Source organism: Protopterus annectens, chromosome 3.part1, assembly GCF_019279795.1.
Source record: "Protopterus annectens isolate FY-2018-M chromosome 3.part1, PAN1.0, whole genome shotgun sequence".
Classification (NCBI taxonomy): Eukaryota; Metazoa; Chordata; order Ceratodontiformes; family Protopteridae; genus Protopterus; species Protopterus annectens.
The window spans coordinates 567,150,765-567,170,413 of NC_056732.1; positions in this window are offsets into that span (position 1 = coordinate 567,150,765).

A 19,649-nucleotide genomic window follows, 5' to 3' on the forward strand; every position below is an offset into this window, starting at 1 on the left:
GATATTAATAATGCCTTATGTAGGCACGTTGAAAAGTATGGATCTAAACATACTTTTAAGTTTGCAATATTGGAAAATGTTGTTTTGGATCCTAGAGGTGGAGATTATAAAAGTATACTTGCATACAAAGAAGTTTGGTGGCAGCTGCTAACAGATGCCACAACACCACCAGGCCTGAATGACCATATCTCCGTTAAACCCCTACTTAATATTAGATAGACAGACGGATATATCAGTATTTGTAGTACATTATCAGAACATCAATTTGGGTAAGACAGTGTGTGCTGTGGCTGTCACTTGTCATTTAGTAGCACATTATATTTTTTGTCCAAATAGTTTCATTTTAATATTTCTTAATTTTTTAATTTATTATTGTTTAGTACAAACGTTGTAGACTTTTTTTTAGTATTAACATTCTTAGTATATATTATATTATTTTAGTATGACTTGTATTAATGAGCGCAATACAACTTTAAATGAATTTGGCAGCAAAGATACTTTTTAAACAACTTGTATCAGTTGGTTTACAGTTGTGATGAAGTTCACTTGTGTGTGAGTGAAAGCACTTAACATTTCTACGATTTTTGTCACAATAAATGTGTTTTTGATTTTTTACCACTTATTGTGGTGAATTTATTCTGAGTTTAAACACTTCACTCAATACAAAGGCAGTTTATTGTTTTGTTGTTGTGTTCTGGATGAGCGGACATTGGCGTTCCTTTACCACAGGTTCGTTGTATCTCTATATGAAGAGGATTCTTCCCCTGAAGTATCATTATTGAACTTTTTGAGAATCAATTTCTTCCTTTTTCTTTTTTGATCCACATGAGAAGCCTCAGTTTTGGCAAATTTAACACTTTTTACTTGTTCAAAAGGCCGACCCTGACTGTAGTCCTTATGGTCCCTATTAAATTTACAGAGCTTATGCTCTTTTAACTCTTTCTCAAAATCTAGTAGGTCAGCACCTAGTTTTTGCAAACAATTCTTATATGTAGATGAACCTTCAAACTGTTTGGCTTCCGGACAAATATTTGTAACTTCAGAAATTTGGGTTTCAATTCTGCTTTCATAAAACGCAGTAAAGAAACCACCATAAAAAACTTCTCCAAAGCCAACTTCATGCTACTCAAGTCAGAAGTGACAAACTTCATAACTCCCATGCAGACGGGAACTGAAACTGCTGAATCCTACACTAAGGCACTGTACGAGCACATCCACTCATGCATGAATCGTGCCATCCCAAATAGAACCAAAATGCTCTCATCCAAAACAAGGAAGCCAATCTGGTGGTCCCCTGCCATAAACAAACTTTACAACAAAAGGAAGAAACTTTTGCAGAAAAGAGGAAAATCCCAGGATGCAAAAAACTCCCTTACTAGCCTCAGTAAGAAACTGAGATGCCTCATAAAATCCTCCAAAGCTAGTTACGAAAATAAAATTGCCAAAGATTCCAAAGACAACCACAAAGCATTCTATAACTATGTCAAAAATCTAAATGGCAATGCTCAGATCTGCTCTGAGCTAAAACAGAATGGCATTAAATATACTGATCCAAAGGATATTGCCAATATCCTGGCAGATCGATTCAGTGCCAACTTCACCCCCCTCTCACCCCCTAAATGGCCCATCTCAATACCTTAAGATTGCCAAATTCCAGTAATAACGGCCATACAGGTACAAAACGCACTCTCTAAAGCCAAGAATACAGCATCCATGGGACCAGATGACATCCCGGGCTGTGTACTACATGAACTACAATATGAACTGGCACCTCACCTAAGTGTCATGTTTAATCATAGCCTCACCTCAGGTTTCGTGCCCACTGAGTGGCGCAGAGCTGCAGTTATCCCAATCCACAAGGGGGGATCCAACTTGGATCCCGGAAACTACCGTCCCATCAGTCTGACAAGCCTTATCTGCAAGGCCATGGAGCGTATTATCATGGAACTTATAAACAAAGACATTGGCAACCTTCAAACACTGGACCCCACCCAGTTTGGGTTTGTGAAGGGCCAATCTTGTCTCCTGAACCTGATTAACTTCTTTGAATCAGTCTCCAGAGCCATGGACAAGGGTAAGGTGGTCCACACAGCCTATCTAGACCTTGCCAAGGCCTTTGACACCATCCCCCACTCTGGAATCATAGATAAACTTACTAAGTTGGGCATTAATCCCTATGTCACCCAATGGGTTGCTAAATGGCTTACTGATAGAACCCACACTATAAAAGTAGCTGACTCCAAATCCAGCTCCAGACACAAGTGGAGTACCTCAGGGTTCAGTCCTGGGGCCGCTCTTGTTTGGCATCTACTTCTCTGAAGTACAGGTCAACACTAAGGGACTCTGGCTAACAAAGTTTGCAGATGACTGCAAACTGGGAGCCATTATTGAATCCCCAAATGATGTGGATACTCTACAAAAGGGCCTTACAGAAACAGATGCTTGGTGCCAGAGCCATGGGCTCAAGCTCAATGCCAAGAAATGTATTGTTATCCCCTTTGGGAAAAACATGTATCCATGAATTACCATATAGGTGGCAGTACACTAAACACAGAAAGTGTGATAAGAGACTTAGGGACACAGGTGGACAGTGGTCTCACCTTCGATAACCACATCGCCACAACAGTCAGGAAATCCTTCTATGTGGCACACCTCATCACGAAGGGCTTTTCATCCAGAAAAAAGGAGGTCATTGTCCCACTGTACTCATCCCTCATTAGACCCATTATAGAATACAACGCCCCATTTGGTATGTACCTCTCAAGACATCTGCAACAACTGGAAAGGCCTCAGAAATACCTCACTAAAAGAATCACAGGCCTAAAGCATATGCCCTACGCTGACTGCCTTAAAAAACTCCACCTATACTCTGTCGCATATCGTCTACTCAGAGGCGATCTCTGCTTAACATACAAGGCCATGTCAAACCCAGAGCTGTTGGACATGCTACACTTAAAGAAATCCCAATCCGTCAGAGCTACACGCTCCAGGGATCTAAACCTTGTCATCACAATAAACAAAACATGCTGGAGGGATAGGTTCCTGACCCAGAGACTCCCCAGACTCTGGAATAGATTGCCCATACATATCAAGCAGAGTGCCTCTTTGGACCTCTTCAAAAGGAACCTTGACGACTGGATGGGAGAAAGGAAATTCACCCCAGGGATCACATCAGTCGCCCTGCTAGACAGGGGTCCAGGAAAGTAAATAATGTGGGAAGAAATAGCCAGGGAATTGTTATGGCTAGGCTTGTATAGGCCCTAGGGCTGATAGCCTAGTACCAACCTATAAACCTATGAACCTATGAACAAACTCCATAGATGTGTTTTGTTGTATATTAGACCAAGCCGTGAGCAACAAATAATCAGGTTGTCCCACCAGAGGCTTAATCCAAATTCTTAAGCCCCTAAGTGACATCCCTTTTTTAATATATGCCCTAAAAAGCTTGACATGCTAAACACTGGATCTCAAAGTTTTCATATTCCTATAAAGTCTGTCAAAAATGGATATACATCCGTTATCTAGGGACTGATTACTATTAATAACTTGCTCATTGCCCTTGGATAAACCAAAGACTTGGATATCCTCTTTATCTGCCGACAAACCCCTTAAAATGTTGATGAGATCCATGTGGGGTCTAAATAAAATACCTTCGATGTTATTAGAAACTCATAAAGTCCTTAACCAAAACTGTAGCAGCAAAATGACCCTGATCTAACTCCAGCAATGTAAAATATGTTGAGTATGCCAAAACAAACCACACTCTGCCAAAATGTTACAGAACGAAATTATATATATATATATATATATATATATATATATATATGTGTGTGTGTGTGTGTGTGTGTGTGTGTATCCCAGAAAACAGGTCAATAAAACCTGCTATATCTTAACATGTATACATATAGATATATGCACAGTTACAACCTAAAACAGCATATGCAAGCAGACCCAGCTCAAGAAGAAATAACGCTGTTCATTAATGCAAAACCAATATACTAACCCAGAGTGATTAATAGGCACACAAATATCACTTATAAATAGACAACATAAAACAGATAAAGCACTTCAAGATATAAACCTTTACACCCCATTAACACCCCAGTATAAATGTTGGAAATTGGTTCATTGGACCCAATTCTAAACTAACATATATCTTATTAGTTACAACAGTTATATCAAAACATTGTTATAGCCAAAGCAAGGAAGCACTGCTGATATAGAAAAAACAATAAGTTCCATATCATTGAAGAAAAAAGAGTAAACTAAATTTACTCCCTCTTTATGCACCGTTAACAAACCACAAAAGTGCTTCCTAGAACCTACATTGATAAAATATGCTACCAGGGCCAAAAAAAATTATAAAATGACCCAAGCACTGTTCACATGAAGTCCAAGTCCCCAGTCCACACTAAACAAACACAACCCGAAAAGTGTTCATACAAGGCCAATGTCCTGACGTATTAGTTGAAACAATCGAAAATCTTCATTGTTATTGTTTGATCCGTAATAAATCCACAAAGTCACTATCTCCGCTCATATTGTAGGTTATACTGCATCCACACTGAACAAATGCAGCCCAAGACAATGTTTGTAAAAGATACTGATACTTTTAACGTTGCAGTGTACAATATATCCAAACCCAAAAAAAAGGGAATTATACCGTATTCCACGAATAACGCCACCAATGTTCATAGAGATGATCCAGTTATACATACGGACAGATCCTTGACTGGAACAAAGTAAAACTCCAAGCGACGAAGGCCAAAATACAAAGTATGGTGCACCAATAATGCCACAACACATGGAGCACCAAATACAGAAACCTTCTTCCCAAAATGCCACCAGCGGAATGACAAAAACAGTAAATCCAACGAACAAAACCTCTGCTTGGATGGCAGGTGCAAAGGCTCAAAAAGTGAATCAGCAAAACAAAACAATAGCCACACCAAAATAGGGGAAAGAAGGATTTTAATAATATCCACACTACAGACCGGTTTTGGCCAAAACCCTTTATCAATGTACAAAAGACAAATGTGATCATTGGTGTATTTATAGGCCATGCTAGTGCTACCATAACCAATCAAAATGCACCTGAAAAATCCAAAGTAAAAATAAAAAATAAAAAATACAATAATAAAATAAATATTGTTTATAATATTATAAATGATCATTTAGGCCAGGAGGAAATAACCCCCTAGTCTAACTATCCAAGTCTTCTCTTTCTTGTTGAGTATATCATGGCAGCCAGCCTTGACAAATTTGGAACCATACAGTTTGTCAATAATAATAAACTGAAACTTAACAGTGACATGACTAATGGTGAGTTTGTATAGTGCATTAGTGAGAACCCTATTCCTAACATTGCTGAGATTTTCTGAAATGCGCAACTTCATTGGTCAAGAAGTCTGTCCCACATAGAATGCTGAACAGGTGCATACAGCCAGATACACAACCCAATCACTACTACAACTGACTACTGTATTTATCTGAAAGATCCGGGGTGTGTTTTTACTAGTAAATTATTTAGTTTTAACAATGTGTTTACAAAAAGTACAATGACTGCAGGGGAAACATCATGCATAACAGCCACATAAAGTGTACTGTCAAACCCACTATACCCAGTGTAAACCCCAGACAGCCCAACAAAAGAGCAACATACTAACATATACTCTGTGTACCTCCATAATACCTTTGTTAGATGGTATGAATGTCCATGCAGTACACCTGACCTGACTTCGTCTGCTCTTACTGCAAATGTATCCTTTCATAGTGGATATAGCATTCATGCCAATGTTAAAGGAAATACACATGCAGTGGTATACATATGTGACAACATATGGACATTAAGGTGCATGTGATTGATACCTCCAGTGCACTGGGGTCACCAACATGAATACCACCCCCATGTATCCAGCAGTTGGAGCCTTTGCCACTTAGGGGCACTGAAATTTTTTCTGCAGCTGTCAGTGATTGTAAGAAGCACCCATGACATGTCTTCTAGCCTGAATATCATTTGTCCATTACCATCCACATTCCCTTATATACCAGATACAGTGCTGGTAAGCCTGTTTTGTATGGCCATGACCATCATTCCCATTAACCTGAAAAACAAGAGAGAGGAGCATACATGACTATATAACAGGGATTCAAAGTACAATCCACACATGTTTGCAGTATGATAAAAAAGCTTTGTGAACTGCTGCACACTCTTTCAGTTCCAAAAACATGCATGTAAGTATATGGAGGTTCTTAGATATTACTGCACATCCTTTTGGCCTACACATTCTGCAGCATCAGCAGTAACACATACACAGATCGAGTTCAGCTAGACATGTTCACCTATCTATGTAAATAATGCCCGCTTTCAAAGTATGATGCATGTTAATATACAGCTGACATATAGGATCAACATGTACAGTAAGTGAATACTGCTGTGCAGTCTGCAAGTATATAGTCCATGTGTAATATATCAGACTCTCTTCGTAATGCACTGCAGTTCTAGTTTAAACAGAGCCTCAGTGACAACGTGGTTGTTTATAGTTGCCATTACTCTTTGCATTATTAATTATCTTCTTTTATATTAAACGTGACAGAATCAGGTTATCAAAGTTTGGAGCAGCGATTCAGAAGGAGGGGCGGCAAGTGGGAGATTGACAGTGGCTGTGTGTGATGCAGCTACGCATGATCTGTATGTTTCAAATTTGGAAATCAGTCCACATATAGCATACATCACGGCTCTGCCTTTCTGTCCTGCCTTGGTGAACTGTTGTTACCAAAGGACTTGGGTGTTCATCTGTCCACTACTGTCCACCTACAACTGTTTGCAATGGCTCATGCATCCTGTTGGATGAGTAGCTTGCTGGTGACTTTGTACAATGGGCATGGTGATAATGCTATCCTCACAGCAGTGCTACAAGAATCATCTGATGGGACTACAGAGGGGACTCGATCAGCAAACACATGCTTGGCTGAATCTGGCTGCTGACCCCCAGTGTTAGAAAACAAGCAAAAGGTAGATCACCATTCTGACAAGCTGAGAAGGACGGGGCTGGAGGGAGAAGGTTACAGAGAGCCCAGGGCCTTGCTTTAGTGGGTGTATTCACATCTATCAGCACTGTAAAGCCTGCTATCCTGCTTCTGCATAATAAGGACACAATTATTTATACTGGGATGCTTCTGTACCTTGTAGAATTGTATAACACAGATTATTCTGATGTGTACTTTACTATGCAGGTACATGTGATATGTAAGTAAGCCACCAATGGGCAGGATACTCTAGTTATTACTTTTATTCATTACACATTTCCTCTGTTGCACTGTTACTTTGACGCATTTGTAGTATACACATTTGATGCTGACGTGTGGCCTGTAGGTCAAAGAGAACAGATTACAGTGATTTAGGCACATGTGCAGAAAAGTATAAGACAATCTGGTGAAGAAGATTTGGGACAGACAGGAAGAAGGCAAGAAGAAACAGAGGCATCCAGCAAAGAAGTGTATGGACTGTGTGAGAGAAGATCTGAGAGAGTCAGGCATGAGTGTCAAAGAAGGCAGGAGAGTGGCACTGAACAGAAAGAGATGGCAATAGCTGACAGGACACCCCAACCCCATGTAGAAAATAGATAAAAGGAGGAAGAAGATGATGATGATGATGATGATGTGTGGTCTCTAGCACATGCCTCATATCAGTCACCTCTTCTTATGCCTGTGGATGTTATGTGGGTAGCAAAGCCTTGATATGCTGTCTGAATATCTGCTACCTGAAACTTCAGTGCTTGTATTTATGTGGATTTATGATGATATGTAGTTGCAGTCTCGTATTATTGTGTGCTGATCATCACACTCTATACAGATGTTCTATGCTGCCATAATTAGATTGCTCCCTGGGCTCATCTTTCCCTTTTTAAACTCCTAAATATTTCCCACAAAGCCTTCCCAGTGACATGTTTAGTGCTGTTCCACTTGTCCAAGCTTTTACAACCAAATTTACCAAGTGCTTTCTGTAGTCTTCCTGAACTCCTCCAATACCAGGCACTTGGAGTAACTCTCCACAAATAAATGAAACTGTAAGTGAGGCAATACTTTGATAGGTTCATAGGTTCATAGGTAAGTACTAGGCTATCTGCCCAAGGGCATCTATAAGCCTAGCCAGAATGTGTTGGCTTTTGCTGCCCCCCCCTTAGATTAGTTCCCTGTGCCTCGGTCCAGCAGAGCCATTAGTTCCCTGTGCCTCTGTCCAGCAGAGCCACTGCAGTGATCCCCGAGGTAAATTTTCTGTTTCCCATCCACTCATCAAGGTTTCTCTTGAAGAGTGTTAGTGAGGGGCTCTGCCTAATGTAGATTGGAATCCTGTTCCAAAGCATGGGGAGTCTCTGGGACAGGAATCTATCCCTCCAGCACGTCCTATTTATCGTTGTGGTCAGGTTTAGATCCCTAGAGCATGTGGCTCTTGATGATTTGTTTTTTTTAGGTGGAGCATGTCCATCAATTCTGGGTTAGACATGGCCTTGTATGTTAGGCAGAGATCACCTCTGAGTAAGCAACCGAGTACAGCTGGAGTTTCTTCAGTTGGGCTGCATAGGGCATATGTTTGAGGCCAGTAATCCTCTTGGTTTGGTACTTCTCTGGTCTTTACAGCTGTTGCAGGTGTCTTGTAAGGTACATCCCAAATGGGGTGTTGTAATCTATGATGGGTCTGATGAGTGATGAGTGGAGGGGCACAATAACTTCTTTTGTTCTAGATGCGAACCCTTTCGTGATTAGGTGGGCCACATAGAAGGATTTTCTAACCACCTTGGCAATATGATTATCAAAGGAGAGATTACTGTCTACTTGGGTCCCCAGATCCCTTATTACATTTTCTGTATTTAGGGGACTACCACATATGTGGTAGTTTGCGGGTACTTTGTTTTTCCCAAAGGGGATGACTATGCACTTTTTGGCATTTAGCTTGAGGCCATGATTTTGACACCAGGTATCCATCTCAGTGAGACCCTTCTGGAGGATGTCTGTATCAGCTGGAGAGTCAATTATGGCCCCCAGTTTGCAGTCATCTGTGAACTTGGTCATCCATAGTCCTCCTGTGCTTGCCTGTACCTCTGAGAAGTATAGACTGAACAAGAGGGGTCCCAGGACTGAACCCTGGGGGACGCCACTTGAAACTGGTTTAGAGTCGGACCTAGAGCCTGCAACTCTCACCGTGTGGGTTCTATCCATGAGCCAATTGGCAACCCATCTCGTGATGTAGGGGTTTATGTTCAGGCTGGTGGGCTTGTCTATAATACCAGAATGGGCAATGGTGTCGAAAGCCTTTGCAAGGTCTAGGTATGCTGTGTGGACCTCCTTTCCCTTGTCTAAAGCCTTGGTAACTGTCTCAAAGAAGTCCACCAGGTTTAGGAGGCATGATCTGCCCTTAACAAGCCAAACTGGGTAGGGTCCAATGTTTGAAGTTTCCAAATGTCTCTGTTAATGAATTCCATGATGATGCGCTCCATAGCCTTGCAGACCAGGCTAGTCAGGCTTATAGGACGATAGTTCCCGGGGTCCGTTGTGGCTCCACCTTTGTGGATATTATATTATTGTGATAATATTTTAATTAGTCCCAGTTATTTATCTTACATAAACCTGCATTTAAGTTAATTGAAAGCAGAACTTTAATTTGTTAAAGCACTAAGCAGTATCTATCAGATATACTAGTCCTAAAACAGTGCATCCATTGTCCATTGAGTAGTCGACATGAAAATAAGGTGCATATTCTTCACATCATCCTGCAAATTAATAGAGCAGCTCAGATGGATGGTAACTCCTTTATGCTATTTATATGGCTGTTAAACAGACAACCAGAATTAAGTTTCCAGCTGACGCTTTTTATAAATTAAGTAGGTATTAATTTCAGCGGTGCTCCAGTTTCCTCCCACATCCCAAAGACATGCTGTAGGTGGATTGGACACTCTAAATTGGCCTTAGGTGTGAGTGTGTGCATGTGTGTGCCTTCTTTGGAAGGTTGGGCACCAGGCTGGCAACTCAACACCGTAAAACTCCACTGCCAATCATGAGCGGACAGGTGATCCGCTGTGGTGACCCCTAACCGGGAAAAGCAGAAAGAAGAAGAAGGTATTAATTTCAGCATGTTCATCACCCCAATTTTCATACATCACAAAACATAGGCAGCCACGGTGGTGCAGTGGTTAGCGTTGCCACCTCGCAGTAACAGGTTCTCTGGTTCGATCCTCGCCTGGGGTGCCTTCTATGCGGAGTCTGCATGTCCTCCCTGTGGTCGTGTGGGTTTCCTCCGGGTGTTCCAGTTTCCTCCCACATCCCAACGACATACTGTAGGTGGATTGGATACACTAAATTGGCCATAGGTGTGAGTGTGTGCCTTCTGTGGAAGGTTGGGCACTGGGCTGGCAACTCGACACTGTAAATCTCCACTGCCAATCATGAGCGGACAGTGATCCTCTGTGGTGACCCCTAACCAGGAAAAGAAGAAGAAAGAAGTCAGAACATATCCTGCAAGTACCCACACTTACAGCATTGACATATAACTTCAAATCAATTTTAATCCACTCATTCTACCACAAGCAATGCCCATTATAGGCAACCAAGAATTCTACATGTCCATCCAAACCATCTACATGTTAATACCACTAAACCTACTAACTGTATAATAAAGCTTGTTTCATCCTTCTTATTGCCTAGAACAGCTTTGACACACATCTGAATGTTTTGCATCAGCCTATTTCATTGTCCACCTACCTTCTAAATTAGCAAAAACTGTAATTTCTTAATGGTGATTATCATACTGTCTGACTAAAAGCAATCTCAATATCTTCAGGAAAATAAAAATCAAATGTGTATCTATTAAAGTTTACCTTTGACATGCCATGGTGGAAATAAAACTTAAGGTACTAACAGTATACAACCATCGGATATGGAGACAAAACCCACAGACTTCTATGCTATTAAGGTCTAATAAAGCTGTATAGTATACCAAGTAACTTTTGCCCTAGTCATCAGCTATGATTACAAAGTACATTATTTCACGCACTCACTATAGCAGTTTAACCAAATATCTATTATTAAAAAGGCAAACCTATCCCCCATTTAGCATAAATAATTTAATTTCCCTCACTGTCCAAATGCTCATCTAACATTCAATTTTATAAAATGTTTTATAAATAGCTAAACTGTAGTTAAATGCATCTTATGCTTAATACTATCATGTCTAGAATTTTTTAACCTAAGAGAGAATTTGATCTTACTTGCCTTAGTTTTTGTAATTGCTTTCATTAAATTTATTTAAAATGTTAATAGTAAAAATAATTTAATATATAATTTTCACTTTAATTACTTGCTACAGTTATTCTGTAATAGCTTTTGCTAGAATAGCTACATCTGACTTTGGTGTCATTAATTTGTTAATTACACAATTCATTTGACTGTTAAATAGACAATCAGAATTAAGCTTCTAACTGATGGTTCTTATAATGTCAGACATATTACTATTAAAAGAGGTAGCTATTAAAGAAAAACAATCAGAAAGAACAAGAACTATATATGCACTCACATCTCAACATGCTTTTTCATACTAACCAGAACATCATTTGCAGCCTTTAAATAGTAAATATGACCCAACAGAAATCATAGCAATAAAACAATTAATGCAATTACTTACAATTATGTCTCTATCCTTTCACATGATTCATTGGCATTTTAAAACAGGCTTAATGCAGAATGTTTTGGAGTTGGTATGTATGTCCATTATTCAAGGCTTGCTAGTGAGCTACAACAAATAGCAGTAGTTTTGCTGGATAGTTTCATATAATCAGCAATAAGCAATGCAATTTCCATTGAGTGCTCAGCTTGCCTTCTGTGGTGTTTGCTGTTTTTTTTTTTGTTTCCATCTTTTGCATTTCAGATGTTTTCTTGTTCATACTATTTCCAGTAAATCCCATAGATAATCACAAAATGTATTTATACCACCAGATTGAAAGTTTGTGCATTATTTACATTCATAAGTTGCCACTTCAAATATCAATTACATTTGATTGTGCCTCTGTGTAATATTATCTCAAAACTTATGTCACGTTCTCTTGTACAGTAATTGGCATCAAATTTGAATGTCTTTGGTAAGAAAATTTAGAATGGTTCCCACTTCTTTCTGTAGCTGCTGATCTGCAGAAAACATTCCAGTGCTTCCTTACAAGACTTTAGATACCATCAGTATCAACACTGATCTCTAAAATGAACACATCACAATAATGTGTGTAGTGCTCATTCTGCTGCTGCCAATAGTTACATTGGCAAATGGTCTACCATAACCTTTCTCTGTTCATACCCAGTCTTCAAACCCTGCCAGAAGAATCATTTGGGGTAATTCCTGTTCAAGAATCCAGTAAGTATTTTGTGTTCTCTACACCAAAATTCATTGCATGCTTTATTTCTGGATAAGCTCAACAGCTGTCCTGTATGTATAGAAAATGAGCAGCTATAATAAAGCACATGCCCACACTTATTAGTTGGCTTCCTTTGCACATGCCCACACTTATTAGTTGGCTCCCTTTGCACATGCCCACACTTATTAGTTGGCTCCCTTTGCACATGCCCACACTTATTAGTTGGCTTCCTTTGCACATGCCCACACTTATTAGTTGGCTCCCTTTGCACATGCCCACACTTATTAGTTGGCTTCCTTTGCACATGCCCACACTTATTAGTTGGCTCCCTTTGCACATGCCCACACTTATTAGTTGGCTCCCTTTGCACATGCCCACACTTATTAGTTGGCTCCCTTTGCACATGCCCACACTTATTAGTTGGCTCCCTTTGCACATGTCCACACTTATTAATTGGCTTCCTTTGCACATGACCACACTTATTAGTTGGCTTCCTTTATATAATGGTATAAAGTCTGTCTTCCTCTGTCTCCAGTTATGGAAGGAAATAGCAGTCTTATGTGATTTCATGACAAATTTAAGATTCCCATTCAAAGTTTCCATGTATAAAACAAAAATATCCAGATCACTAAAGGTACCAACTAAATTAGTAAAAGATCATCAATACAATGTCCTTTAATGCATTAACACCTATGTGGTATGGAATGACACACCTCTAGCAGCCTACACATATCTTACATTGTAGATCGTTTTCTGAAAAATTAATAAGAATAAGATAAACCAATTTATGAACAATAAATGATATCAAAGCTGTTCCAATAGTAATGTTATGAATAAGAATTCTTCTGTACAGTGATAATAGTTCATTCACAGTCTCTTCATAATTGCTATTATGTAGCATAATGCACATAAGCCCAAAATTATATTTTATTGCTAAATGTTCACAAACAAATTATCACATCTTGGACACTATATAACCTATGCATATATATTCCGAACATTTTTGTTAATCAAATATAAGCTTTCAGAGACAACAAAAACTTCCTCTATGAAGACATTTTTATTGAGATATTTACATAAATATGAAAACAGATGTTTTATTACATAATTAGTATTATGAATTACACTGAATATCCCAAGATGATCAACTTACAACAGCAAATATCAAAGATAGTTTTCTTCAACAACATCTAAGGCTTTACCTGATGTCATGCAACAGTTTGTAACTCACTTTGTTTTTGAAGTATTTATAAAATACGGAAATATTGTTTATTTTCATAATCACTAACAACTAGTAATTTGCCAGATACAGTGTGATATAAATGGACATTGACAATTTTCCTGTCTTCCACCATGACATATGACACCATACCCCTCAATAACAATTAAGACTGCTGGTTATAAAACTATGAACATAAATATGAAACTATGAATAATACATGAAAAGCAGTCATTAATTTCTCTTCAGCAGGACATTCAAGATTAACAATCTTAAGTGTCATTTTGTTAATAACTCCTTGCACTTTATAATAATGCCTATTATGAGCTGGTAGGTTACTTAATTTAACAAACCAGACCCCAAAAATATCTGGACACCATAAGGAGCTATGAGTGTGAACTGCAAGGCTTAAATGAGCTAAGGGATAAAGAACATTACTATGGAGTAGTGCCTCTATATCCTTAAAGAGCCTGATGTCTTTTTCTAAATACGTGTGTGTTTGTGTGTGTGTGTGTGTGTGTGTGTGCGTGTGTGTGTGTGTGTGTGTGTGTGTGTGTGTGTGTGTGTGTGTGTGTGTGTGTGTGTGTCAAGTGGGAACTATCCTGATTACACAAGTACACCCATCACCCAGTATAAACAAGACCTTGTTATATTGCAACACAATGTCCATAAATGAAATTATATTGGTTAATCAATATATTAGGGAGGTTAGAGATTATTTTCATTCCAACCTAATGCTTTAAGACCGTGCACATAAGGTAGGACTATATGTAATTAATCAATAGTTAAATTCACCATTAAACATGCATCCAGACAAGCAAAACTTTTTAGCAAGTACTGCATGGCTTTGTGTTCCTAATACAAGAAGGATGTGCCTCAGGATGTGACTGCCTGAAGTTATCCACCTATTTAGAAAATTCTTCAGTTAAAATATCTAGTATTGTTAGCATAGCTCTCAGCCTTTTCACTCCAAAAGTAAGGTAAAAGGAAAAAGTGATTATGGAAAAGAACTCAAAATGGAAACATTTTTAAATAATGATACTACTTAGAAATTCAAAAAAATGTCCATTTGAAGGATATACTGATCAAAACTTTGAGCCAAAATTAGGGGTATTCCTAAAGTTTAGGGAGAGATAAGAGGTATGATTCTTAGTAAAGTTTTTGTGAGGCTGTTTCATAGGTCTTTATGAATAAGTTATAATACAGAGTATATGGACATCTAGAAAAGACAAGGACTGAATAATCATGATCAAATTTCTGATGTACCATTTCAACAGCATTTCAGTTCATAGGTTCATATGTAAGTATAAGGCGAGCTGCCCTTGTGGGCCATTTTAAGCCTAGCTAATTTCCCTTTCGGTGCTTGAATTAACTTTTCCCATTTGGTGTTATATTGGCTTTACCTATCTTACAGTAGATGATTATATATTAGCCATAATGAGAGTTACTGTATTCATACCATAGACAATTTGAGGGGACCCATGCAGGGGATCAAGCATTTGGGAGCTGCCTCTGTCTGTTAGTAGTACAGGGATATTCCTGGGGAAGAATTTGCTGTTTCCTATCCATAGATCCATGTTGCACTTGAATACTGACAGGGATGAGCTTTGTTTTACATGGATGAGGAGTCTGTTCCAGAGTAGTGGTTTCCTCTGCAAGACATACCTGTCCCTCCAAGCTATCCTGTTGTTGTTGTTGCAGAAGAGGTTTAGATGCCTAGACTAAGTATTTTTGATGAACTTTGACTTGCGGATGTGCAGTAAATCCATCAGTAATGGGTCAGGGAATGTCTTGTGTGCTAGACATAGGACACTTCTTAGCGGTGTATAGGATAATGAGTATAGTGACAGGGCTTTGAGTCAGTCAGTGTAGGCCATGTCGTTTATGTCTTGATCCTTCTAGGAAGGTATATCTGTGAGCATTCCATTGTTGCATGTGTCTGGATACATAAATGCAAAGGGACCATTATACACAATGACTGGCCTAATGAGTGCTGAGTAAAACGGGACAATGACCTCCGTAGATCTAAACTCAATCCCTTTGTTTATAAGCTGTGCAATATAGAAGGCTTTTTTGCAACAATGAACACGTCAGCTGAAAGTTAGGTCCCATTTTTTTCATGTGTAGTTTGCTCCTATCTTTTTCTAAAGATCTCAATTCCAGTTGTTTTATCTGTTACTATAGTCACTATATCTAATATAGATGGTTTAAATTTTGATTTCCATTTTCTAGTAATTGCTTTTTGGCAGTCACCATAATTAGAGATAGCAAGGCCTTACCATGTCTAAGCAATTCCAATTCTATATCATATCAGAAAAATCATCTCCCTCTTCACAATAATGTGCCCACCCAGCATCTCTGACAGTGCATCCCACAGAGAATCCTTAAAGTCCACCAACTCACTGCACTCCCAGAAAATATGTTTCCAATTATTTCCTTCTTCCCCATCACACCTCCAACATTTGCTATCTATCTGAGGAAAAATTCTCTGGAGTCTACTTGAGTTATAAAAAACATCTGTAAACATTTCCAAGCAAAAATCCTAAATCTTCTAGATTTTGTTTCATGTTTGGGAGATATACATATATCCTCCCATTGTTTCTTTGTGGATTGCTTAGCTAATCTTTCTTCCCAATCCAATACATATAGGGGAGGAATGAGGTTTAAAAGAATGTAGGACTTAAATGAGCTATATAATTTTTGACTGAAAATTATTAGGTAGATTGTAAGTGATGTATAATGTTTGCAAATGGGAGTGTGTCAGTATGGTTTGTGATGTAAAATGCTTGTAACTAGGACTGTGTCAGTGTGGTTGGTTTTCATTTATATAAATGTATGATTGCTTATGTCATAGTTGATGGTTTAATAAAAATGTTTCTTGTTTAAAAAAATGGGTCAGGAATTGAATAATTTATGTAATATTGTTTAAGTTATATGATATACAGCAATATATGTGAAGCATACTGTTTGTTAATTTTAACTTGTTAATGTGGTTTGATTATTTTTATATAAATGTAATTGTGCCTATGTCACAAGTGATAGTTCAATAAAGGTGTTTAAAAAAGAAAAAAAGAAAGTTAGGTCTTGTCCATCTAAGTTCCCAAATCCTGAACAACTGGGTCAACTCTTGGTGGCGTAATATTAATGTGGTAGTTTTCTAGAGTAGATGACTTCCCAAAGCATACAATAATGCATGTCTGGCATTTAGTTTCAGTCCATGATTTTGGAACTGGTTATTTATTTATGACAAACCTTACTACAGGATGAATAAGACATTTGGGGATTCAGTGACTACTCCAAGCTTGCAGCTATCTATAAACTTAATCAGCCAGGTCCCCTTGATATTGGCTTTTACTTCAGAGAAGTAATTGTCAAATGGGAGAGGTTCCAGCACAGGACCCAAGAGGAGTTCCTCTATTCTGACTTCCTGTGTTCTAGCTGTGAGCCACTTGGCAATACAACAGATAACACAGGGGTTTATTCACAGTTTATTTAGCTTTTATACTATGCCTGAGTAGGGGATTGTGTCAAAAGCTTTGGCCAGGTTATTGTATGTGGTTGCTTTAGTAACCTTTTCAAAAAATTCCACCAGGTTAAGTAAGCTTGATCTGTCCTCGATGAATGCAAGCTGAGATAGGTCCAGTGTTTGGAGGTTCCCTATGTCCTTACTGATTAGTTGCATGGTAAGTCTTTTCATAGCTTTGCATATGAGGCTTGTCAGATCTGTGGTTCTGTAAATGCCTAGGTCTGTGGAAGGGCATCCCTTATGCAGGGGAATGACTGTAGCTATTCTCCATTTGCTCGGCACAAAACCTGTATGGAGGCTAATGTTGAACAGTGTTGTTAGGTGAGTGACAAAATCGTGCTTCATACTATTTAAGATGCATCCAGAGATATTGTCAGGACCCATGGATGCAGTATTTTTAGCTTTTGATAATGGTTTTTAGGATGTGATCGTGTGTGATAGCTGGAAGAAAAACAGTTTCAGTTATATCTTGAGGGACAGATGGAGGGGAGAGAGGAGTAAAGTTAGAGTTAAATTTATTGGCCAGTAGGTGTCTTCAGCCTCAGTGTGGGTAACATCATTCACAATCAGCTCAGTGCATTACTGCAATACAATTTTAAGATTACAAACTTAACTAAAAAAGATTTTGTGATTGTCTTTGTTTTGGGTAGCAATTTTAATCTCAAATTTGGCTTTAATGGATTTTATTAAACTGCTGAGTTATTTGTTGATTTCAGTGATGAGGGCTCTATTCTTCTGAGGATAACTCTTTCTATATTTAGTCAAAATTCTCTTCCTTTTGGTGTAATGCTTGCTGATTTCTCCATGTGGCTTTATTTCTGAGGTTTGTCCTGTGCTTGCTCCTACAACACAAAGCAGCATCTATGCAGCTGTTTATATGCTGGAATAGAGTGGTGGTGTATGTGTCCACATATTCAGTAGAGTTAACTGAGTTTGGTGGAGATTTCAAGCTTGCCAGTGTATCACTTAGGAGTAGGTAGTTGGTTTAGAAAAATTTCTAAAGGTCTCTTGGATGGAAGGGATCTCTGCTTTCAACTTTCTTTCATAGGAGGTGTCTTTATGTTCAGACCAAACAAGTGATAAAGATTGCAATGAATGGTGCAAGATATCCCCATATTAGTAAGGACAAGAAGCAAGATGTTACTCATCCTAGTGGGATGTTGTGTCTTTTGGCTTTTCCCGGTTAGGGGTCGCCACAGCGGAACTCCGGTCTGCTAATGATTGGCAGTTGATTTTTACGTACCGAGTTGCCAGCCCTGATGCACAACCTTCAATGAAGGTACGCTCATTCACGCATGTCTCCACGCAGAAGACACTCTAGCTGAGAGTCGAACCGGACAGCGTCTTACTGTGAGGCGACAACGCTACCGCAGCACCACCACCGCGGATGTACTCTGGCTAATTGTTCCAGGGTGTTTGTACTGACAAAGTCCATGAATCTCTGTGCTTTTGCACTAGCAAAGGTGATGGCTTCCAGTCTATTGCTGGATAGTTTAGATCACCTAAGAAAATGGTACTCTGTTTAATACTGACTGATTCTAGATTTGCTGATAGGCATAGTGGCTTTTCTTTGTCATGGAGGAAGTTCTGTAGCTAGCTAACATATGGTAAGGGATCTATCTGATGGCTGTTTAGACATGAAGAAGCTCTAATGCATCATGCTGCTTTACCAGCCTTGATGTGAGTCTTTTCTAGATGAAGGTTGAGACACTTCCACCCTTTTTCCTCTCCTGCACAGTAGTTGGTTTAAATGTGTGGAAGGCATTATAGATCTAAACAGCTGGAGTGCTCCCCACCAATTTAAACCATTTCTTAATCACTCCACAGACATCAGTGTCTTACAGGGTGAGAAAGGCTTGCAGGAAGTGGAGTTTCTTGGTTGTAATGAATCAATTTCATGTTTAAGTGCATACACAGTGTAACATTAAACCTTTCTTCATGTTTCCTAATCACTTAATTATGGTTATATTTTATTAAGTTACATTAATTTTTCCATGGCAACTGTCATCCATGCTTGTTATATTTTTAATAATGTCATCACACATTCTTCTGTTTAATATTATTTACTGCTTGTATTTTATGCATTGTTATTTTTTGAAAATAGATTTGCTATGAATAATCATATCCAATTTAATGAGCATGTGATTAAGTGAACATAAAACACCTAAACATTTGGGAGGGTGCAACTCAAAACAGCAACACAATTCCAAGGTCAGAAAACACACAAAAACATTTCACTCCACCCCCAATGTGGGGCAAGCTTCCAGAACTCCAAATTGTATATATGCATACATATATACATACATACATCTTTCTCACACTCTCTCACTCTTTGTTTATCTCTCTATATATAAATGTATAGAAAAGATCCATATTATCAAATGTTCATAATGTTAAACATTTTGGTACACTGGCAAAAGTAATTAAAATTCATTTGATCTCTTGTGTTGGTGTTGTCTGTACAACATCACAAACAGTGGGGATCAGAGAATTTGCCCTTCCCCCA